Here is a 24,656-nt window from a genome sequence, read left to right as displayed (position 1 = left end):
GGCGCAGGGCTGGGGAGTCCCAGCCTTTGAAGCCGCTTTGATTTTAGCCTCTCACAACAGACTGGTTTGAGGATGGTTGAGAGAGCATTGGCTCCAATGGCAGGGCATTTGTTTCGATGCCTGGGCCCTACAGCTCATTTAGTGTGGTTGTCTGCCATTTGTAAGAAAACCACCTGACTGCCTCCAATCCAACCGGGACCAGAGCTTCAGGAAGAAATGAGCACCCTGTTGCAGAAGGGTGCTGTGGAAGAGGTACCACCCAAGCAGAGAGGATCGGGTTTTTATTTCCGGTACCCAAGAAGGGAGGAGGTCTCCGTCCCATTCTGGACATCAGGGCATTGAACAAGTTCTTAACGAAAGACAAATTCAGGATGGTGACCTTGAGAGATTCTCCACGCTCTCGAACAACAGGACTGGCTGGTGCCGTTACACCTTCAGGACGCTTATTTCCATGTGCCAATCCATCAAAAGCACTGGAAGTTCCTGAGGTTCACCATAAGAGATGCACACTATCCGTTCAAGGTGCTTCTCTTTGGTCTAACCTCAGCCCCAAAGGTCTCCACCATGTTCATGGCGGTAGTTGCAGCTCACCTCAGGAGATCCGGGGTCCACGTATTTCCATATCTCTACGAGTAGCTGATCCGAGGGAAGTCTGTAGTGCAGGTCTTGTCCCATTTGGAGGACACCTGCTTGTTGCAGCACAGTCTGGGCCTCTCTGCAAACTTAAAGAAGTCCCACATGGCACCAGTCCAGTGGCTCCAGTTCATCAGAGCAGTCCTAGACACCCAGGTGGGGAACGCCTTCCCTCCGGATGAGAGACTAGTCAGCTTGGCACAGATGGTCGTCTTGTTCCAGAACCATGCCACTCTACCAGCGGCTCCCTTCTTCCGCCTCATAGGCCTAATGGCCTCCTGCATTTTTCTAGTGCCAGAGGCCAGGATGTGCATGAGATCCCTGCAATGGCTGAGTGATCAATGGTCTCAGTACCTTGGCTCTCTCTCGGATATCCTCAGGGTGTCCGCACCGGTTGTCAATGACCTGTCAAAAGACTGTCCGTCCACCATGACGGGTCCTAGTCGGCGGACCGACCGTCTTTTGGCAGGGGAACACTCCTGGCCTCCTTGGCCGCAGACCCGAGTGGTCACGGATGCGTCTTTGAAGGGTTGGGGCGCTCACTGCGAGGATTTGCAAGTGAACAGCCTCTGGTCAACAATGTAAGCCAGGTGGCACATCAACAGGTCAGGCTAGCCCTGAAAGCATTTGCTCCGTCTCTGCAGGGGAAACTTGTCCTCGTTCTGAAGGACAACACAGTGGCAATGCACTATCTCAACAAGGAAGGTGGTGTGCACTCCTTCCCCCTCTGCATGGAGGCGATGATGCTTTGGTTCTGGTTGCTGAAGAACAGGATCTCGGTCTCGGCAGTTCATCTGGCGGGCACAGAGAACAACTTGGATGCTCTGAGCAGGCAGAGCACTGTCTCGCACGAGTGGGAAGTGTGCCAGGAAGTCCTAGAGGAGGTCTTTTCTCTCTGGGCTACCCCATCAGTGGATCTGTTCGCAACTGAGTCCAACAGGAAATGCAAACAGTTTTGCTCGAGGGAATTACCAGCGAACGGTGCACTGGGGAACACGTTTCTGGTTGATTGGACCTTACCTCTCCTTTACGCGTTCCCTCCGATTCCGGTCGCTCAATCGGTTCTCTGGTGGTTTAAGAGGTTTCAAGCGACCATGATCTTGGATTGTCCCAGACTTGGCGAGGAGAAGGTGGTACTCCGACCTCCATCTGTTCACGTCGCTGGTTGCCTCGGCGTCCGGATCCCCTAACCCAGTTGAAGGTCAGATACTCAATCCGACTCCGGAATCCCTCTACCTACGTGTGTGGTGCTTCAGAGGATGAGATATGATGACTGGGACCTCTCTGAGTAGGTACTTGAGGTGTTGCTGGCTGCACGCAGACCATCTACAAGATCTTTGTACGCGTGCAGATTGAGATGATTTGAGGCTTGGTGCCGGGAACGCCAGATTGACCACATCTCTTACCCCACCACTACAGTGACGGAGTTCCTTCTGTCACTGGCCTCTGCAGGCCTTCAGGTCACCACAGGCAAATGATACTTGCCGGCCTTGTCTGTATTTAAAAGATCCCCGGATCAACGTTTGTTTTTTATGATCCCGGCAATGGTACAATTCCTGAAAGGCCTTGTAAATAAGTTTCCGCAAACTCCCTTTGTGTTCCCGGATTGAGACCTTAATCTGGTTCTGACATTTCTGATGGCGGCTCTCTTTGAGCCTATGCACTATTGTCCCTTACGGCGTCTCTTTGAAAACAGCCTTCTTTGTGACTATTACATCTGCTAGGCGGGTGAGTGAACTACAGGCCTTATGCTTTTTTTCCAGGAGAATGTTTCACTCTGGGTAAGGCCTGGCTCCATCCACAAGGTAATCTCAGAATTTCACTTGTCTCAGTCCATCGACCTTCCGGTATTCTACCCTCCTCCACACCCTTCTAAGCAGGAGGAACGGTTACATCGCCTAGACCCAAAGAGGGCGTTGAGTTATTATATTGCCAGGACAGCTGTTTTCAGGAGAGCTGATCAGCTCTTCGTGGCCTTTTGCTTATCCCTTAAGGGCCTGCACATAACCAAGCAGTTGAATGCTACCAGTCTGCTGGGAAGGAATTACCAGCAGGCATGAGGGCCCATTCGACAAGGGGAGTTTCGGCATCCACAGCATTACCGAGGGAGTCCCTGTCGGGGCGATTTGTGTCACTGTGACATGGACATCCCTACATACTTTTGCAAAGCACAACAGTCTGGATGTGGCTTGTACTTCTGATGCGCGTTTTGGCAGGGCAGTGCTGCAAAATATCTTGGTATAACTTTCTGCCCGCCTACATCACTTTACGTGCATCGTTTGCTGATTTAAGTAATTTTAAGATTCTATAGTGACTGAAATATATGTTCCCAGTCATCTGGGAAAAGCAGAGTCGGGGGGGGGGGGGGGGGGGCGGCGGTTAAGTAAACAAAATGCTTTTGTCTCCCCCTGTCATCCATTGGAAAACATTGTCAACTAGTCTTGTTGGATCCTTCCAGTCCACCTCTTTTTGGTTGTCGAACCTGGGTAGTAAAACATGAAAGATGAGAACACATTTTGCTTACCTAGTAACTTTGTTTAATCTCTTCTTTTGAACAATCACCAACACAAGTTCCTTACCTACTACAGATCCCCCATTCTGGGGAGAGGCATTGTGACTTTTGGGCAAATGGCCCCAATCGTCTTAATCATTGGACTGCTACAGCTAGGGAATATCACTTGTTACTTGGTCACATCTTTACTACATCACTTTACGTACCTCCTTTGGTTTAAGTAATTTTAAGATCCTATGGTGACTGTAATATATTTTTCAGTTTTGTGCGATATCACCCGCTTGTTTCATCTTGTAATGTGTGTTTAAGGCCTAGAATATTTTGGATTATTGTGTGCTTTTCATTTTGGACTCATTGTGGATCCCTAACTCAACTCACTCTCATGAGACTAGTCTTGACTGCTCTCCACTCTTACCTTGATTTGGTTTTGCCTCCTAAAATCTGGCCACCAGGCCAGAGTCTAGATATCCACCTTAACATAACGTTCATAACAAAAGTCCCAGTGACTCTTAGCCCATTTTACACAGGTACACACGGCTAATTAAGCATTGGGCTGAGGTATTCCTATGCTTTGGTATGTCCGGCTGCCACCCTGTCCTTGCGTACCTTCTCTAATCACAAGTGCCTTGATTCACTCGCTGGGGAGGTGCTAAAGTTGGGCATTTTGGTCTTTAAGATGGATTTTCAAAATCAACCCTGGCGGTGGCTTCTAAGCAGCAAATCTATCGTGGTGAATAGGTGTGACACTGATGTCTAGCCAAACCCAGTCACGGTAGAGTAGCAGAGCAGTAAGGCTATGATTATGGAGGGTGTGATAAAGGTCTATGACTACAAGGAGACATGCACACACAGCACTCCAATAATTCATGTTACACAGAAGAGTACACAAATATATCATTATTTATTAGGCCTTTAAGCTGCACTCTAAGCAATGGAAATTGCTGGTGTAATCGCACAACTACCATCATATACATTCATCATTATGGGGGTTACTACTAAAAGAAAACAAAAGGTTATACAATAGTTAGCAAGTCAGAAAAAACATTAACATTTTAAGACCGGTGATGACCAGTAGAAATTAGAACACCTTACAGATAACCTGGGACAGGGTCCCTATGATTAGTCCAGTCCATATAGGGAATTAGGCCTAGTTCCCAGATGTCACCTGGTCAACAAGTGGCACTGTGCAGGTGCTTTTACAAGAGGTAAAGTTCAAATACGTTTCTCTCCCAGTCCCACCACACTGAGTGGCAACGATAGGTAGGACGATGACTTCGTGCCCATTCAACCCTATTGTGTCTGTCTGTCTCAGTGTCAGGAATAAGTATGCTAAAATGTACCACCATTACTCTGATTTCTTCAGCAACCAGTTCAGGGGTTCCTGAATCCACTCAACTACTTATTTCTGTGCTGTGTCCAGTTGAAGGAGAGGTCCAGGGGCTGCAGGTGCAGACGTCCCTTTCAGCATCTGGATTGGGTTTGGCTGCTATGCGATTCAGGGGTCCGGTGATTAGATTCTGAAGCCTGGACACCCATGGCATGATATTATGCGGACTTCCAGAGGACAGGCGACCTTGGGATACTTCCATGACACAACAAAGATTGGATTCAGTGTGAGTCAACGCAGTCAGGTGGCGACAGGCGAATCTCAGTGTGAAAAGAGTAGGCCCTGCACAGCTTATCTTTGGTCAAGAAGGCTGCAAATGCCGGAGCAGGCATCTTGTTACACAAGTTGAAGATCTATGAAGTTCTAAGGATGCACTCAGAATGACGACTGCTGCAGTGAGGTGGCCCAGGAGAGATCTGATCCGTCCACCAGGTTTTCCAGGGCACTTCTGAAAGACTCAGCGAGTGCAGATCCTTGAGCAGGAGAAGGGATAGTTTGTTCCCACCCGTCTGCAAGTCTAAGAACTGCCAAGGGCCCTATTGAGGTCAGGAGAGGGGAGCAGGTCCCCTGCGGGACTTGACTGAAGGCAATGTTGGTCAGCTTCAACAGTCTTTAGCCAGCTTTACTTCTTCCTAGGGGTTTTGGCTACAACAATGATCTGTTGAATGGTTGCGGGAGTCCTTATTGTATCCTGGATTTGTACTGGAGACCAGTGGTGGCTGGGAATTCTTTTATTGGAGGATCTGAGGTTTGGGGGACATAGTCACCACAAATATGCATGAGCGACCTAGTGTTGCGAGGGAGCCCGTACCAACCAACAAAGGTTCCCCCTCCCCCCCCAGACATTTTTTTGAATAATGTGTTAAAATGGTGCATAATACAACACACTTTCAATGAAAAATTGGGTAAAAAGCCAGACTGTTAGCAATCGGTTTTGTTGGGTAACTTATGAATAAATCCAATAGGTGCAAATCACCAACTGTGCAAAGCAGAATTTCCCAACACATTTCCATATCATCTTTCCCCATAGTTATTGCAGGTATAAAAAAAAAAGTTCACTTTGTCTTTGCCCATATGTTTCCCTGCTGGCTGCACCTATATACACACCAGTATTCCATTTAAGAAAATACTCAAGTTTACTTTGGCAATGATGCGAATTATGATATGCCCAAGCTGGCTCTGACAATATATGCCAGTACCTGCACGTAAGAATATACACATTGGATTTTCCATTAAAATGCAATTCCTCAATAAGAAAACATGTCCATCACGTAATGATACTTACCATAGATTCCCAGTAACAAATACCATGCCACAGTATGATATAGCTAGACTGGCTGCGCCAAAATGCCAGTCTAGTCACAACATAACACTTCTGCTCGCCTTATCATTGGCATAGGAAAAATGTTCTCTTTTGAAGGGAAATAAAGACTTCAGCTGCAGTTCCTTTGCCTTTTCCTCATTGTTATCGGGGAAACTGACTAGTCCCTCAGACTGTCAGTGTTTTCTCTGCAATTATTGTATTATGGTAATTGCGCCCAGCACCTAGCAGTGCTGTATAATGAGGTTACCTGGTATCCCCATAACCTTTATTAATCTTTTGGGTTTTTGGTCACTTTTTATATGTGCCTAAGACAAGCTGGTGGCAGCAGTAAAATCTTCACTGTTTTTATTCTACTTGTGCACTTTTGCAAATGGCTACTCAAGGTGGTTAACAGCCTAAGATGGCCAAGCCACAAGGTCTTTCGCTTGCACTTTGGCCATATTGTAGTTTGGCCTTCTTTCTGCCCTCTCTGGTCAGGAAATACCATGTAAGGTCATACACGTGACCGCAAAAACTCCTGCTTTCTTAGGCTAGTGAGCCTTTGTGTGTGAGCCAAAGGAAGGGTTCTCTGGGACTGTCTGGTCCCACTATACATCCCTTGGTTCCAGAGAGTGTGCTGCTAGGCAGTGTGAGGAATCTAAGAGCATCCTCACTTCTTTCCCAAACATATCCTCCTCCCAGGTGGCCAGGGAATGACAATTGCTGTCGGATCCTGGCGCTGGGCGTGGATATGCCAGAGAGGATCACCTGGGTGGAGGTGACTTGGGGGAGTGGGGGATGAGGCACCCTTTGGCGAGACGCATTATCCCCCCATTTCCTTTTTGCAAGGAGTCAAATATCCCTGAGTCATTTGTAGGGTATTACCAATCCATTCCCTATTTTTCCAGAAAACTCTCTTGCAATACTCACCACTTAGGTACTGAGACAAGGAGGCCACCATTAACACAGAAGACGGGCTGGAAGAAACAACATGAGCGGTCTAGTTGTTGGGCTCATTAACATGCAGCTGGGAACTTTAAAACAGAGTCAGTAACGGGGCGCTGTTGAGCCGGCTCACAATGTAAGCATGTACGAGAGAGCTCTGCCTTTGCTTAATTTATCTTGCAGTATTACACCAACTGGGCCAGTGAATCCTGCCATTTGTCTCGCTTTTAGACTCTGGCTGCATGTCAAAGATCGAAATCAACCTCAGAGTGCCTGATTCTCTGGGACTGGGAGCTGCAGTACCTCTGTGGCCGCCGCGCAGGACTGAGGGTTGAACCCACGGTAGAGGGCTTTGCTTGTACACTACCCACGGCACCCTGACTCCATCCAGTCACTCCTACGAGGCACATTGCTGGCGGCGGAAGAGGAGATAAGACCGGCCATTGCCACATGTAAGAGCGAATTCCAACGTTATCTGATTGAGCTACCCTCGCTGTGGACGCCTAGGCCCTGTGTGGCCCATGACTGTGTCATGCAGTGAACCCTATGGAGATGCAGGGGACGGGTCGGTGTGGGTGAACTTCAATCTTGGGCCCAGGCTCGAGCTTCCCCCCCCCTCCTCACCCCTGCCGTGTTTACCTTTCCTTTCCTGCCCTGCATCTGCGCTCAAGGGACTGAAAGTTGCAGATTTGCCCCATTGGATGTGCCAACCACCTGGCACAAGAGTTTGTACTAATTCCTCCTCACAAAGCGCTTTGAAGACATGCCTCTTTGCCTAGTTCTTAGGTCCTCAGACATTACTGTGCTTCTCACGGGAGAGGTGCCGGCCAGGCCATTTCTGCTCAGGTTCCCAGTGACGATTTACACTCTTGGTTTACTTTTGATCTCCAGATTCTTTCTGATTGACCAATTATGGGTCTGGATCTGGTGATTTCCCCCATGACAGTGTTGTGGATTAGTTAAAACAAACTACTGCCTCTCTAAGCTGGAAAGAGCGTTAATCTTGCACATACTGCTGAGGCTCATACCCGGCATTACTCAAGGGCAAACATAAGAAGGTGGGCACCCAAAATAAAATGGACCAGTATACCGTGTCTGCTGCTGCGGCCACTGGACCGCCCCCCTCGGACATCAGGGTACCGAATATTGACTCCTCCAGCTGCCCTGTCACTGGCAGATGTCATGCGCCATTGCAGACTGCAGATCTTTCAAGGGAAGATTGACGGGTTCAGCTCGGATTTGCATAAACTGATATCCAGGATGGGGAAAGGCAGAAAGCCGAATTTCAGATTCAGAAGACACCCTTCGTGCGATGGACCGCCACTTGTCTACAGTTACCCAGAAGATCAAGGCCCTTGAAGATGGACTTGAGGACAGCGAGGGACGTTTCCGTCGAAACAACCTCTGCACAGTGGGCCTGCTGTAAAAATCTGAAAGCCCCGGATTGGAACTGTTCTTGGAATCCTGGTTTACGGATTTCATAAAACCTAAGAACCTCTAGAAATTCTTCTCCATCGAACGGGCACACTGGATTTCCAACGGATCCCTGGGGCTCTGCCCCGCATGGTGATCGCCAGGCTCCTCAACTATTGGGACCGGGATGCCTTACTAAAACTGGCTTGAGCGAAGAGTCCCACAAAATACAATGGTGCGAATATCTCCTTTTTTCCAGACTACACCAGAGAGGACCAGAAGGCCAGACAATCTTTCAATGCGATTAAGAAGTGCCTCCATGCAGACATTGTTTAAGTTTGCCCTCTTCTTTCCTACTCTTTTCAAGGTGCGTCCCGATGGGACGAGCCAGACATCTATTGATCCTCAGACAGCATGGACATGGGCTGACACGCACCATGGCAGAGATCATGGAGGATGCGGGCAGGGCAAGGCCACAGTGGAATCACCTGACAACTCTCAACTGTCTGGGGGCTCTCGGGCTCTATCGCCTGCCACCCCGATGGATGCCTCACAATCATCATGGAATAATGCTTGAACTTTTCAGACTTTAACGCAACCTGTTCTGCTGACTGGACGAGTCCTGAAAGAGACCTGCTGGTGTGAAACACTCCGGCTATGCTGGCTGCGGCGGAGAGGATGGCCCCCTCTAGACACTTCTTCTATTCTTCTTTGTTTTATCTGCTCTCTTCTTCCCCGGACTGGATCCGTGAGGTCTTTTGATACTGTTCTCTTCCTTTGCTTGTTACACAAGTAGTGACTATTGAGTCACATATTTGGGCGATGGATACTTCCTGTTGCACTGAAGTTTGGGCTGGAGGTGGTTGGGTGGTTGGGGTTTTTGACGGAAGTCATGCAGCGCAAGTGTTGGTAGAAAGATACAAGCGTTGGGAGTTGGGTCTAGGGGTTGCTTGGATCACAAGTTCGGAGCTGTGCACTTAACCCCACTGCTGTCTTGATGTGTGCCTCCCAACATAATAGGACGCCGAGGGTCAAGGTCCTGGAATATCCACGGCCTGCGCTTCTGGATTGGACGGGTTCCTGGCATTCTACTGCTTCCAATGGGATCCCCCGACTGTGGCTCTCCCCCTCGAATCCTTATAGCGAGCTTGAGTTACACTCTCTCCAAGTGCACCACTCACCGGACTGCGACATATGCAGGCTTCCTACGTATTCACAAGGTCCACTGATGCTCGCCGGGGGAGGCGAGGGGTGAAGGGTAACTGGCTAGTTGGAGTTCACAATATGTTCTCTTTGCTGCCTGTGATGGTGAGGTTGCGGTGCAGTGGTGGAAATCTGCTCTCAGGTGTGTGTAGATCACAGATCTGGGGAATAAATGGGAGACCGCCAGTGCAAACAAACGTACATTGATGTCCTGGAAAATTAGCAGTCTGTGTTCCCAGATTAAACTGGGTCTGGTACTACAATTTCTGAATAGGTATTCCCCGGATGTGGCCCTCCTCCTTGAGGCACACTTGGTGGGCACAAACTGCAACTTCTTTAGGCTAACTAATTATAGGAGCGCAACACATGCAGGCTTCTTCTGGGGGTGCTGGTACTTATTCACAAACGGTTGCCCCCTCTGAACCCCCCTCTCTCTGAAGGAACCGCCGGGGCAAGGTTTGTCCTAATTATGGGGGAGAACTATGGGCATCCTGGATGTCTAGTCCCCTCCCCTCCCCGCCCCCTCTATTGTCCTTGGATCTCCTGGACATCATCTGGAATATCCTACTGTCCCACCAGCCTGACCTGTGGATTAATGGGAGGCGATTTTAACGATGTCATGGACTCATCTGTGGACCGTATCCACTTGAGGGGCAGAGATCCAACTGTGCCCACGAAATTGCGTACCCTCACAGCTGTGGTTGACTTGTGTGATGTGTGGAGGGTGGTTAATGGAGGCTCGTTAATGGAGGCTCCAGGGGTTTCTCCTTCCATTCTGGGGTACATGCCTCCATCTCTGGATTGGACTACTTAGTCCTGTGAATGCTGGCACACCATGTTTAGTCAGCCAGTTTTCTGGCAAGGGGCATCTCAACCATTCCCCGCTCCTTATCGAGCTGGAGAGTGGTAGATCCAAACCTCTATGGGTCTGGCATGGATTCACATGCGAACCCTCCCGCCTACCCCTATGCGGCTCTTCTCTTGGTCCTACTGCCACTTTACGTGCTAACAAATCTGAAGATGGCTGCCAAAGGAGGGACTTGGGTAGAGGGCAGTCATTGACTGGGGGCAGTATGACCCAGAGACCGGTGATTGGTTGTTAGGAGAAAGACCGTTCAGAAATGAAACTGATTTTTTCTTTATCGAGGATTCCCAGCCTGACAGCGAATATTCATGAGCTTGTGAATCCATGCCAGACCCATGCTGGAGAACAACAGTTACAGGTGAGTAACTTGTTCCATAAGTCGATTTTACTACGGATGCAGAGTGGTGACCAGGCAATCCTCCCCTGATAGCCCCTATGATGTTTCGCTGGCGGTTTTCGGTACCTAGGGATTCATGTTGGTTTGGATCACACTGGCTTTCTCTCATGTAACCTACATCCGATTGTGGAACAATTTTGACAAGATGCAAGACACTTGCACCCTCTCACCATAACACTTTTGGGGAGTGTGACGCTGTTTAAAATGCTTAGGTTGCCAAGTTTTCCCTATGTCCTTCAGAACATGCCAATCCAGTGCTTAGAGAATTGCTGTGGAGTGGGAAACAGCCCACAATCGCTTTGTCCACATTAGAAGGCTCAGCATGGGAAGGAGCTGTTGGATTGCCCAACTTACGTTACTACTGGGCATCGCAGAAGCCTGTAATCAATGATTGGTTGCATGGGGATCCAAGACTACCCCACATCAGGGCTGAGCGGGCTTGGGTGGGTGGGGTCACACTGGCCCAGGCATTTTATGGGAGTGTGAGGGGTGTAAAGGCCTGACCCTATGAGCAACGACTAGACACGTCATAGGGGTTCGGGGAGCAGCGCTCCGAGACATTGGATGGGGTGGGAAGCCGACTTTGTCTCAACCCCTGTGGTTCAAGCTACTCCTGCCAGAGATCAGCAAGGTTGGGGTGCTACAGATTGGGTCTCCTGCGGCATTTTCACCCTGGGTCAGGTACTGACATGTGGAGGGGTGGTTCCTTTCCCAGTTTACAGACTTCTTATGGGCTCCCGATGATGGAGGGTTTCCACCCCATCCATATTACCCATGCATTATGTGCCCAGTTCATGGACATGCATGGTGTTCCGCCCTGCTCTCCGATGTAGGCCAGCGTTGTTACACAGCAAATTCCCAGGAAAGTTACCTTCGTCATGTATCAGTGTTGATCCTCTTTCTCTTCACAGGAGCTGACTGAACTACAGCACATGTGAGAGGCAGAGGTGGGAATCATAGACCCTGAAGACTGGGTGAAAGCCCTGATGTGCCCAAGGGAGGTGGCAATCTCTTCTCGGTTTTGCCTAGTACAACTCCAGATTCTAGACAGGTATACCATTCTTGTACATTGCTCTTCAGATGCAGCCGGGCCGCCCACAGGTGGTGTTTGAAATGTGACCAAGCAGATGGTACTTTTTTCCACATCATATGGGAGTACTCGCTTATGCGCTGCTTCTGGGACAGAGTCCTGAATAAAATTACTGGGGTGATAGGGGAGCCAATACCTGCAGATCCCAAACTACTGTTTCTGGGCATTTGGGGCGCTCACCCCTATAATCGTTAGGACAAGCTGCTGGTATCCACTGCAGCTATCTTGGCAAAGAAAAATATAGCCATGTTGTGGGGGGAATCGGAGGTGCATAAATGTAACAAATGGAGATCTGATACGGATGTTTGCATATCCTACGAATGGAGAATATGCAATGCACGGGGGCGCCTGGCTAAATTTCAGAAAATATGGCACAATGTAGTACCAGCTGATAGATGGGAACCTGTAGCGAAATGTGTGGCGTTGCGCTGAATACTTGTATTCTGGTTACGAGTTGGAGCTGCACCTCAACCCTCTTTGTCCATGTCCGATGTTTTTCACCTCCTTTTTGTGACATGTGAACCATTGAGCTGCTCCAGTTCTGTTTGATTCATGTTTTTGTTTTAAACCACAATAAAATGTTTTTTTTAAAAAAAGGGTCAGCTGAGAGGTTTAGGCAGAGGCATGACAAGCGTGAACGAGAGGTCCAGGACAGAAGCTGTGGCGGCGAGACAGGACCTTCTTGAGACATTGGAAGGTATCGGGAGCGTGATCCGGTGCAGCGAGCGACAGGGGCTCGTTGGCAGTCTGAGACAGAGCTGTGGAAGCAGTGTGGCATGGAACAAAGGTAGCAGGAGCGTTGGAGACACTCCCTAATGCTCACAGGTGCAGGACCGCTGACTGCATGCTACCGGAGCTCTAAAAGAAGCAGCAGGGAAGCGAGGAAGCCGTGGAGGACGCTATACGCCAAAGGGAATCAGTGCGAGCAGACTGCAAGTGGAGATGAGTTTCCGGGAAGCCGTAGGGAGTACAAGCTAGAACGTGAGAAGGCCGGTGAGTCCGCCTGGATGAAGAGGGGCCCCGGACACAGTGGATGGGCAGTTTAGTGCCAGAGACATTTTATTTTGAATATCCACATTGAATCTAAGAAAACCAGGAATTAACATTATGACAAGTTGTATAAACAAGCATTGCCAAGATTAGTGGTGTAAGAGAAATATAACAGTAACAAAGTCTGTGTGAAAGAGAAACCTGGCAAAAGGGAGCCAGAAGCTTTACTTAAGAAATCAGAAATGGAGACTAAGCCACCTAGCAGGAGAGTGTATTGGGAAGCCTATGTTGCTGTGGCAAAGGAAAGCCACTACAAGTGTGATTGTTGACCAAGCCAGTGATGATAAAGCTTCAAGGGCCCTTGAAAAAGATACTAGTCAAGCCTCATGGTGAAGCTGAAATTGTGGCAAGATACATGTGAAACAGATTCAAGTGAGGTGTGCGTGACCTGTAATGGGTGGACCGTGTGGTCCAACAACAGCGTGTAGACAGAATACACCCACCCAAACAAAACCCAAGTTGAACCAGTGTAAACTGAGATTTGTAAGCTGAACTTTCTAAATTGGTGAAAAGCAACCATACTCTAGGGTCTTGGGAGTGTGGGGGGGGGGGCAAAGACTGCAGTGGACCAGCATCCTCTCCAGTGACCGGGGCAGTGAAGCCCTGCTCCTTTGCAAGATCTCCTTAGACCCTAGTCTGTGCCTAAGCCCTTATTTTTAACGGTTTGAAATCACCACCACAAGCCCATTGCATCCGTTTAGGGAAAATCTTCCCTGGACAAACCTATTTTCGAACCTGTGAATTTTGGGTGCTCAGCCCATACATTCTAGTGCTCGCCCTTTTATTAAGGAATTGTGATTGTGTTGGTTCTATTGCTTTCAACTGCATCTGATTAGTTACCTGACTTAACTGGTTAATTGACTGATGCATTGTAAGTGAAGCTACTGGTGAATGTATATATTTATCATATACTGCTAGCTTTAATTTAGTGTTTTCTTAAAGGCCTAATAAATAACTATTTGTATACATACTGTTGAAGCTGAATTATTGTGTTATTCTGTATGAAATCTGAGGCCCTAAACCACTTACTCATAAAATTAGGCCTTGACTGCTCTCCCATGATACCTTTATTGGGCGTTTGTTAAATCTTGATGACACCTGTTAACCATAACTATGCTGGCCTCCTAAAATCTTGCCCCCAGGGTTGATTTTGTAAATCCATCTCAGCACCCATTATAAAATAACCCCCTTCCCTCCAACTGCTCCCTCCCCACCCCTTCCTTACCGCCCCAAATCAGCATCCCGGACGGCACCCAGCAAAAACACACGCAAAGTCACTTGCTTATTCACCAGCTTATTCAATTGTGCAGTCTTGCAGCATTCACTCACTCATTCTCACACGCATAAATACATAACGGCATACAGTGGCGAGCCATAGGTAGGAGTCTGACCACTGTTCATGCTTTAAACAGAAGATGTTTATTAACTTAAATTGAAAAACTACCTGACCCTATTGCTACAATGGTGTTCCCTTGGTACAACTGAAAAACCTAAGGTGCTCATCAGGATCTTTAGTAAACAAAAAGTCTGTCCTCAGTCCAAAACTAATATACCTGGCCCTAGCACTGTATAAAAATTATAAGACCTAAAGTAAATGCATGTTGGGATTATAATCTTGTATCTGAGCCCTTCCTCGTTTAACATTTCTTGAAAAGTTCTAAATATCTGGCCGTTGACAACAGTTCCTGGTACAAAAGCCATTCAGTTTGTTGAAAACACGATTCACTTCTCAAGCCTTTTATAAATAAATTGCCTTTCCTTTCAATCCTCCACACTTAGAAGTTTCACTGAAGCAGAAAAGGGGTTACTTTTCTCGCTCTTTTCCAGATACTTGGGATATAGATTGGCAGCCCCTTTTCCAGGGCTACTACACCTCCTCTCAGGATTGTGATCAGTCTTTGTATTTTAGTTAACTTTCTATCATCTGACCCACATTGTTATCCGTATTTTGGATTGGTCTCTTCAGACCTTCACTGGGCCATCCAGCCCCTTGGCTTGCACCATGCTTGGGTAGTTCCTCAAGTTTACACTCTGTTTAATCTGTTTGTCTTGGGTTGTATGGGTTTAGTGACTAGCATTCTCCTAAGCTTCGCCTCCCTTGCGTATCACTGGGCCTTGTATTTGCCTGTGTTTGTTGCAGAGCTCCTCTGCCCCCACCTCCCTTTCTCAGGCCCCAGCAGGGCACCTGTCATGGATTGACACTGACAGGGGATGGATCCTGGATTACCCGCCTGGTCGTTATGGAAAAACTGAAAGCTCCCAGCCGCATGTGCAGCCAAGAGGGCACCTGTAACATGTACATGCGAACGTTACGTTGCAAACCAAGATGATGGCGTACATCGACATTGCAACTCCCATTGCAGTGCTGGAGCCGTTCTCTTGCTGGCTCTACTTGGCGGCTTCCTGTTGCAACTTCACATTTCAACTTCAGGTTATTCACTTTCTGTTGTCATGCTGTTATCCTTTGAGTTTTTCCCCTATCCCTCTCTCTATCCTTGTTGTGCTCTTCATTCCTGGACTTCCCTACTGTTCCCCTCCCCCTTATATGTCAGTGCCTTGCGGTTTTACATTCTATACCTTCAAGCCCTTTAGAATTGGTATTCCTATTTATTGAAACTACTCTTCAGCGAACTCTCGGCCACCACCTTCTACAATCATTGCCATGGGGTTTTTCCCTTCTGGGTTTTCCTCTGTCTTGGGGTTTAGCTGTGCCTGTCACCCTGGTTTCTGTTCCCCTTGAAGGACAGGGTTGCTTCCGGAGAGGATTGCCTCTATCTTCGAGACACGCAATCAAGACTTTTCTACAGACCCAGTGCCAGAGAAGACGTACCTAAAGTACTGATTGAAGCACAGGTTCCATCATAGCTACAGTTGGACCCAATCTGACAGCACCTGGTGCTTAGTGGTGCTCTCTTCAATGAGGGTCGGTTGGGTCTGGTAGCATCAGACTCCGTCAAGTCGGTGTACTTCCTGCTGTTCTGAGCGGCAGAGAAACAGAAAGGGGGATAACAACAAGCTACCTTTCGATATCCTCACCGGAGGTAACAAGACTGGATCTCATACCATGTCCATGTATTCACAAACCATTAATCTTTTAGCAAATATAAAGAGATGGAAGGCTCAATTTTAACAAAAATATCTCATATATTTATTATATTATGTAATAAAACGGACCATTTGGTCACATTTACAAATCTCATCAAACATACAAATAAAAGTAAAAGAGACAATTGATCGACAATTTAGATCTTTGTGTTCATTCACATAATACTTTGTAACAAAAAGTGATGTTAGTAGCACATGGGTGACTTTGAATTAGCCTAAACAGTCTCCATTTTTCGTGTCACAAAGCCCCTACAAAAAAAGGACCTATGCTGTAAAAGCATGCTCATTGTTTTTTTTTATAAATGTATAAATGTTCTGAGCGGCAGCCATCTCGGTGGCTCGCCAGTGCTGCCTCTTATGGCTTCCTCCAGCGACAGCCTGCTCACTGGTACTGCCTGGTTCCATGTGTTTATATCCCTGCAAAAATATCTCCATACAAGAATGGTGCTGTTTTTTTGCGGCAATATTAACCCATGGAACCTGCAGGGGACACCCCTGCAACGCCCATATATTTTTAAAGGGAGCAGGGGACACCCCTGCTACCATGTAAAATTATCCCCATAAATAATGTCGCCTATGCAGTTTCCCAGCTTATATATATATATATATATCTTTGTCTTCTGTGTCTGCCTTCTTGTGGCCTTGCCGGTGCTTTCACTGGGTCTTCCCAAAGGTGGCCTTCTTGAGGGCTCGCTGGTGCTTTCTCCTGGCGGCAACCTTCTTGTGGGGTTGCTGGGATCTTTTTCGGATTTCCTCTGGCGGCAACCCTCTCAAGGGAATGCCGGGATCTCTGCCATCTGCACCCTCTATGGTGCTCGCTGTCTCCTATCGTCTCTAACTGCTTTCTATCGACTATCCTATCCTTCTCATGAAGTCTTGTAGGAAGAAGTACAAAAGGGATATCCTGGTCTGCAACCCAGGCCTCCCTATCGCTCATACCTACAACAGTGCTTCCTCCAGACAGACCCTTACCAACATCCTCTTTGTCGTTATCTCTCCACACCTATGTACCCCGTCATATGGTCTCTGGTCTCTCTCCTTTTTTCTCTTCACCCATTAATGGCCCCCTTCCACTCCTCCAAGACCATCATTGTTTACCTAAAAGGCACAGTCTTGGTCCATAGCCCTCAGGCCAACCGCCTCCTTTTTATATACCTTTCTTTCCCCTCTCTGGCTCGTGTTAGGCAGAATCCTGTGCAGTTCCCTTAGGGAGCACTACAGAAGTTTAAGACTACAGGTATGAGCAATAAATCCCCTTTGGTATCAGTCTGTACCACAAAGATTTAGTTGGTAGCTGTGGCTAAGCAGTCAGACTTATCTCAAGAGGGAGATGAGCAGTATTCAGGGTTTACACAATAGGACTATTGTGCTATGGTACAAGGAAACGCTGACCAAAGGTTTGTATTTTAAAAGAATATATATTTATTTTACACACTTCTAGTTCAACACATTAATCACAGTTAATAAAGCAAGTTAAAATCAGTCAAGAAAGGTATGCACAACTCCCTAGTTAAATTGTAGACAAGTTTGAGCAAGAGTGAAAACTGCGCAAAACGGCAAAGTGAAAACCAAACACACATGGCACTCTAGCAATTTCTCACAAGGTAGGGAAAGGACAAGTTATACAGGAATATCTGCTTAGGCACCTTAGCAACACTTCCCAATAAGTTTGTGAACAAGTTTAGGTAAGGCAGTACTTTAGCATAGAGAATACTTTAATGAAAACCGAGCAAAATGGCACTTCACAAGTTTTAAAAGTGGGAAGGAAAAGGTGGTTATAAGAATTAGGTGCACCAACACAGTTTTAGTTGAGAAGCAATCTAGAGAAGGCAGTTCTAACAAATTTAGCGCCAGAGTCAATAGGCCTGTGCCAGTGTCGATGGTACAGCGCAAGGGCCCAGGAGCAAAATGTTTTTGTAGCTGCAGTCAAGTCTTTGGTTAACGATTCGAAAAAGGTGGGTGCAGAAGGCGGAAGATGATGTTAGACAAAAAGGGGCGGCCAACCCAACAGGTAGGTGAAGGATTTAAAACAACTTTAGTGCTACCACACGAAAAGGGAGGCCTGGCGGAACAAAGTACCTTAATATGAAGAAGAGGCTTCTGCAGTGGCGGTTGTTCCTGGTAGTTCCTGCAGTTCGGGTGATCCAGCAGAGGAAGAGGGAATCTTGTTGTGGCGGAAGGTTCGATTGACTGCACTACCCAGGGATGAAACCAGCCGCGGTGCTGCCCAACGAATAAAAGGTACGCTCCTTTAAATCGCGGTCTGGGTGGATGGCTGCCTGGCTCTCCGGCCTCCAAGTGCTGGGCACTGGCGATTCAACCAGGGCAGGTCCAAGAAGGCGATTGGCAACCTGGTTGGCCCCACCAGCTCAAGGGAAGAAGGCTCTTTCAGATGAAGATCTCCTCTCGTCGTGTGGAGAAAAGTGGTGAGACGCTGCAGCAGGGCTTCACCGGTGGTTCAGTTGTTACAGATGTCTTTGGCTTCTCTCCTCTTCGGTTCCTTAATTCCAGTGGTGACGTCTTGCTCTTTTAGTCCTCAGGATCCTGCTTTTATGCAAAAAGATCCCCATTCATACAGCCTAGCTGTTGCTCACACAGTGGAGTGGTCATCTTGGCGGGAGACCCTCCAGCTTATCAGGTTAGAGTGCGACATGGGTTGCTGTGGCAACCCTGTCCAGTTGTCCTACTCCCCCTCCCACACAATGGACCCACCCCAGACTCAGTGGTGCCGAAAGGAGGGCTTCTTGGCAGAAGCCCGCCAAAAGGACGAACAAAAGATCCCCGACCTGGGTTAGGAGTTTAGAGAAAGACACGAGAAAGAATTTATATTAAAGTTCTGGCAAATAAAACCTACCGAAGTAAAGTTAACAATGAAATAAACCGGCGGTATGTTAGAGGCTGTTAGAAAAAGTGGTAGCCTCGAACAATGGGAAAATCCCATAGGGAAATATTTGTGGTCGAATATTTTTGGTAGTAACCACTGCCACTAGCCAGAAAGTTTTAAGAGAGGGACTGTACGGTACCCTCTCGAAAATGAAAATAAGGGAAAAACTATCAACCCTTTCCAGTACCTCCATAGTAAGATGGGTTGTACTGGTTTAGTTCCTAAAAATTGACTAATAAAGTCAATGGGGACTTTACATGCCCTGGGAGACGGTAGTCGGTCCAAGGGTATGGAGTCTGTTTGGGGGTCGCTACGACACCCCTGTGTTACTGCACTTAAGGTGCTGTGTAACACATGTGTATAAAGATGGTTCCTATGAGGGTGAGATAAACCCCATAGCCATTACACACACAAGTGCCTAGAACACACATAGCAAATATGCCTAAGAGTGGGGAAAAAGGGTCACACTCTTAGCAGGAAAAAACAAACCCTTCAAATCCAGCGAAGCTGCTGGGGGACTCTCTAGGTAAGGGAAATTAGCCATAGAATGAGAATTCTCCCCAACAGCTCCTCTGCCTCCTCCATCCTATGCCACCTCTGACTGCCTCTGCTGCTTCTCCGGCCACCCTGTTGCCTCCTTCCTCCGCCACCCACCTCCTCCTCCTTGGCAACCTTGCCATCTCCTCCTTTCTTCTGTTTCCATCCTCGGGCACTTTCAACACTTCCGCAGGGTGTGCCCTCCTACCTGTACCCCGCCACAGAAGTCCTTCAACCTGCTCCGCATTGCCACTTTGAACTCTCGCTCAGCTGTCAAACATTCCTCTGACATCTGCCGTCTCCTGGATGAACTTGATTTGGATGTACTCGGTCTGACCAAGACTTGGTTCATGGCCAGCTCTTTCACAAGCTTTGACACTCTCATTCCTGATGGCTACAAGATCCTAAACGCGCCCAGAACCAACCGTCCCGGTGGAGTTGTAAACTTGATCTTCCCGGAGTGGATCCTTGCTTCTATCATTCCTTTGCAGGACTACTCCTCCATTGAATGCCTGGTCTGCAGGCTCTCTCTCCTGGCCTTTCTCTCACTGGCCACTATCTACTGGCCGTCCGGCCAGGTAGCCTCCTTCCTCTTTAGTGGGCAGATCTCTCCTCCCCACTCCTCGCCTCCACCGCTCAAATTCTCCTTCTCGGAGACCTTAACATCCACTTGGATTCTGCTTGTCCTTCTGCAGGACTCTTCAGCAGTCTCTCTCTTTCTCTCTCTTTCTCTCTCTTTCTCTCTCTTTCTCTCTCTTTCTCTCTCTTTCTCTCTCTTTCTCTCTCTTTCTCCTTCCCCCCTGGCCCGACTCACTCTGGATGTTCTGATCTCCTCAGACCTCACCCTCTCCAAACCTTTCACCACTCCTCTCTCCTGGAGTGATCACTTTCTCTGTTCCTCCATCTCTCTCTCTCTACCCTTCAGGCCAAGCCAACTCCAGCACTGCCACCTACCTTCTCGGTCATTGGACCCATGAAGCATGCGTCAGTGGAGGTTTTCGCTGCTACTTTCTCTCCTCCTTCTGCACCTTTGGCTGACTCACACACTGACACAGCCCTTTCCAACCTTCACCTTTCTATCTTCACTCTTGACCACTTTGTCTATGAAAGGTTGAGATTTGCCCGGAAGAGGGCTTTCAATATGACTTTTCTGGACCCGAAAGTGCCGGAAGAATGCCAAAGTACAAAATGGCCAAAGAACACATGAAAATCTTATGGCACAGCAATTTTAGAATATGTAGAGCTCTTCATGAGATAAAATGCTAAAGTGCACAAGTAAAAAGTTAAACATGGTTGAAGAATAACTCCACCAGTTCATCTTGGACACATTGTAATTGTAAACACAAAGTTACAAAAGAAAATGTTATAACGATACAACGTATCCTGACCGTACTTCACCTAAGGTGAAGTGTGCAGCCTTAAAAATACAAGCATTCCACTACAGGAGACCTGTTGTCCCAGTACTGATGGTATTGGGGACTGTTCAGTTTCCCCATTAATTATATGGAAACGTATAATAAAAGGGGTAGACTGACAATATAAAAAACCTGAAAACGCAACTCCTAAAACACTGATGCACTATTGCGAAGGGGCCTGTTAGGAAGAATTCTCAAACATGTGCTAATTCCCTCTACTTTAGAGACCCACAGCAACTTTTCTGGATTTTGAGGACTTGATTTTTTTAACCTGGAGAGAGTGAGACCCTTTTTCCCACTCTCTCGTGTATTTTAATGTGATTTTGTACTTTGTGTTTCTTTTTGTGGAGTCTGACAAACTCCATAGGCATTATCTTTTACATTGTGCCACACAGCACCTTCAGTGCAGTGACATAGGGAAGTCTTCCAGATTTCCCAAAGGTTTAAATACCTTCTCTGGGATAAACTACTGTTTCCCAGATTAGTAAAGTGATATTGAGTTTACTTACACTAGTAACTTTCTAGACCCAGCACACACTATCTTACAATAGGATGCTGGAGGGGTTACCTAGTAACCCCTTTGTCTAGCCTCTCATGTAACATTTTAATGTTACCCTTTCCTCACCGAATGGCTGGAAGTGGTTTGTTTTACTACCATTATCGGATTTTACCGCTGGCTGCGTTCGCAGCCACGGTAGAGCACCCATGGGTGCCATTTTTGTCATAATGGCCCGGTCTTCTTTTTTTACCATTCCTTTGTGGAAAGATCCTTCTTGAGATTTACTCTGCACGCCAAACCAGGTTTGGTCCCTTTGTTCGTTTTGTCTTTGGCAGGCTTCACGAGTGAAACCCACCTCTGGCTCGACAGTGTCTGGCAGGCGCAGGAAGTGAGGGAGGTGCCTGAAACTCCCTGTGCTTAGTCTCCTAGGAGACCCAAATGCACTCTGTAGTGATTGGCCGGCGGACTGTCTGGCAAGGACAGCCACCCTGCTGGGTGACTGACAGCTAGGCTGGAACGAATGGGAGCAAGCTGCAGAAAAGGCAAGGCTTTTGGCTTGGAAGGGAGAGTCGACCACTGGAACGAAGGAACCGAAGAAGAACTTGAAGGGGACGCCTGCTGCAACTCCTGAACCGTTGGTTTGCCCGGTGAAGCTCTGCTGCTGTGCTGAAACTCCAAATTCATATCGACAGAGAAGCTCCTGCAAGAACGACTTCTCCCTTTGAGTTTGTGGGACCAATCAACAAGTAAGCCACCTGGACATCCTCTTGGAGCTGGTTGAATTTCCAGAGTTTCGGCTGGAATCTGAATAACCAGGTAGAGGAACACCAGTTTGTGTGCGTTGCTTTTAAGCTGGCCAAGAGCACCAGGAAGATCCTCCGGACTCCCAGGAAGCAGGACTCACCGAGCCTGAGGCCCCTCAACAGAGTGCGGGGACCCCAGAAGCAAGGAAAGCCCATCTCGACAGCCAGGAACCGTGGTGTGGCTATTTGCAGTAGACGCGAGGAGCTGAAACACTGAACAGCCATTTGTTTGAAGTTTGCCGGTTGCGGGCACTGACCGTCCTATTGCAATGCAGGAGTCCCCAGAGGTCCTCCCTCTTCTCCCCATGACTGATGCACAGGAACAATGAGATCTGCAGAGCTGCACAGGAACAGAAGTCATCTGCTGCACTTTTTCTTCAATACAAAGGTACTGTAAAGTCTGAGAGAACGTACTTCTTGTTGTAGAGTTGCTTGCATCTTCTACCCCTCACGTCTAACAGCTTGTGGCCCCTCATTGATTCTTCTTTTTTTTTTCAAATACTTCTAAAACATTGTGCAAAGACTTTTCTTACTTACCTGCAAAGAAGTGTTTCAGCTCATATAGACTTTTGCCCATTGACTTTGGCTTATCCTGTTCTACTGAATTACTCTTATTGGGGGATCTGAAAGTATTTGCCTGCTTGAGAATATTTGTTATCTCTTGTGCGTTCTAATAACCTTTTTCTTTGACCTATTCCTAAGCTATTCTAAATGCAACAGTGATATATTAATGTCCCCAGCACCCTAGCTGTTGAAGACACCTGAGGGTGTAGGTTGTGTCTGTGGGCAATCCCAAAAAACATACTTACTGATTTAGAAACTTAAGAGTGTGTATTTTTGGAGTGTATTTGTATGCTGCTTTATATTGCTCCCTTCTGAGGAAGGCTTACTCTGACTGATAAATTAATAATTGTTTATTCAAGAAACCTTTTGTGTAAGTGTTTATTTGGATACTTGTCACTTGGTTTCTCTGTGTAACTCCCCTACAGCTCACATTGACCCCTCTTGAGATAAGCCTGGCTTCTCAATCACGCTACCAAACAGTGTAGTACAGACTTATACCAAAGGTTGCGGTCCTATTGCCAGGAGGTTAGGGTTGTTGTAGTGCACCCAAAGGGTACTGCATACAATCTTGCTTAACGGCAAAGTTCTTCGCAATTGTTTATAGGTGGACAGTTCTGGATACCATCATCAAAGAAGCACTAACTGACCTTGAATTCATATTTTAGATGGAATGGTGCTTACTGGAGCTGGTTTAACATCTAGCATAACAAATCTTGAATGTGAAATGGATTATGAACAAAATATTCTCAATCTTGCAGCTAAGTGTAAGTGGTAAGAATATCGACCCTTTGTGCCTGGTTTCGGAATGGGACCGAACTGTTTGGTGAATTTTCTGAACACCAGAATCCAAAGAGAATGCATGAGTTAAATTAAACATAGCAATGTCAGGTGAGTCTCGGAACAAGGAAAAGGTTTATAGAGCACTAAGCACTTGTAGATATTGTAATGAACCACAGCTAGAAAATATTAAGCTGCTTCTCCTTGAATGGAAGAGCTTTGCAATGCAACATAGGAAATCTGTGCAAGCATATGGTCTGTTATTTCTGAACAGGCCTCTGATGGGATTTATACAATTTGTAACTTCTATATGCATGAAATGATTTGAATTCGACTTATCACATGTCGTGGCTATTGTGTGAAATTGAAGACATTATTGTAATTGGTAATGACTGACACGCGTAATATCCAGAGGTTTCTAAGCGCGGACCCTGGGATCGAACCTGTATTGCTCCGCGTCGTCTTGCTTCCAAGGTGAGCTTGCTGCCCCTGAGCTATCCTCTCAAGATTTATGAAATGTTAATTATTATGGCAACAGTGTTTATGATGAATTTGATGGTGTATGTGAATTGTTGATGAATTTGTATTTATACAAAGCCTAAACTGGTTGCATTATACTACATAAAAAACAAATAAGTGTCCCCATAAAATTTAGCAAACAGCAAGGGAAGTGGAGCTGTGGCCTTTACTTGCCTCCAAAAAGACAGATCAGGAAGCAGGCAAGAGGAAACAGATGGAAGTCTATGTGAGAAAAGCTGCAAAAAGAAATGATTTCTTAAAGGTTTTGCTGAACATTCCAGTGTAGGGTTGGATGCTTTACAGTTTTTGCACCTTCCTTCATGCTCTGTATATCTTTGTCTTTCAAAATATGACCAATATGTAGGAGTAATGTATTAGAAGCACAAGTTACTTACGTTCGGCAATGTTCTTTCTGATGGATACAGTCTTCCAATCTCATGGCCCTGTCTACCTTACCTTTGTTCCAAATTGCTGTAGTGTTGTACTATTTTGTGATCATTCTGATTTGTACAACAGGCAAGTAAAAAAAAAAAAAATTAGAACTGCAGGCAATGAGTGAAGGGACACATACAGGTTCAGACATTTACACATACATGTCACTTCCAGCACAAGGGGGACCGATTTTGCCATGACTGGAATAAGTTCATAGATGCACTTCTTCCTCCGATGGCTGAAACAGGTGTCTTGATCACTCTGCACCTGGAGGTTTATTACAAAAGATTAATATTTGTGAGTAATATCATAGCCATCCGGAA

The 24,656-nt window shown here is 47.0% G+C and overlaps 1 protein-coding gene across 2 annotated transcripts in view; it reads left to right on the top strand.

Annotated features, from left to right (window-relative positions):
- The window catches only part of AHCTF1 (AT-hook containing transcription factor 1), a 2,174,249-nt gene that overhangs the window by 802,470 nt on the left and 1,347,123 nt on the right, over window positions 1-24,656 (top strand). The gene's annotated exons all lie outside the window — the stretch shown is intronic.

Source organism: Ambystoma mexicanum, chromosome 4q, assembly GCF_040938575.1.
Source record: "Ambystoma mexicanum isolate Mex_15411 chromosome 4q, UKY_AmexF1_1, whole genome shotgun sequence".
NCBI classification, from domain to species: Eukaryota; Metazoa; Chordata; class Amphibia; order Caudata; family Ambystomatidae; genus Ambystoma; species Ambystoma mexicanum.
Note: the sequence above shows the minus strand (reverse complement) of the source record. Positions and strands in the feature narration are given on the sequence as shown.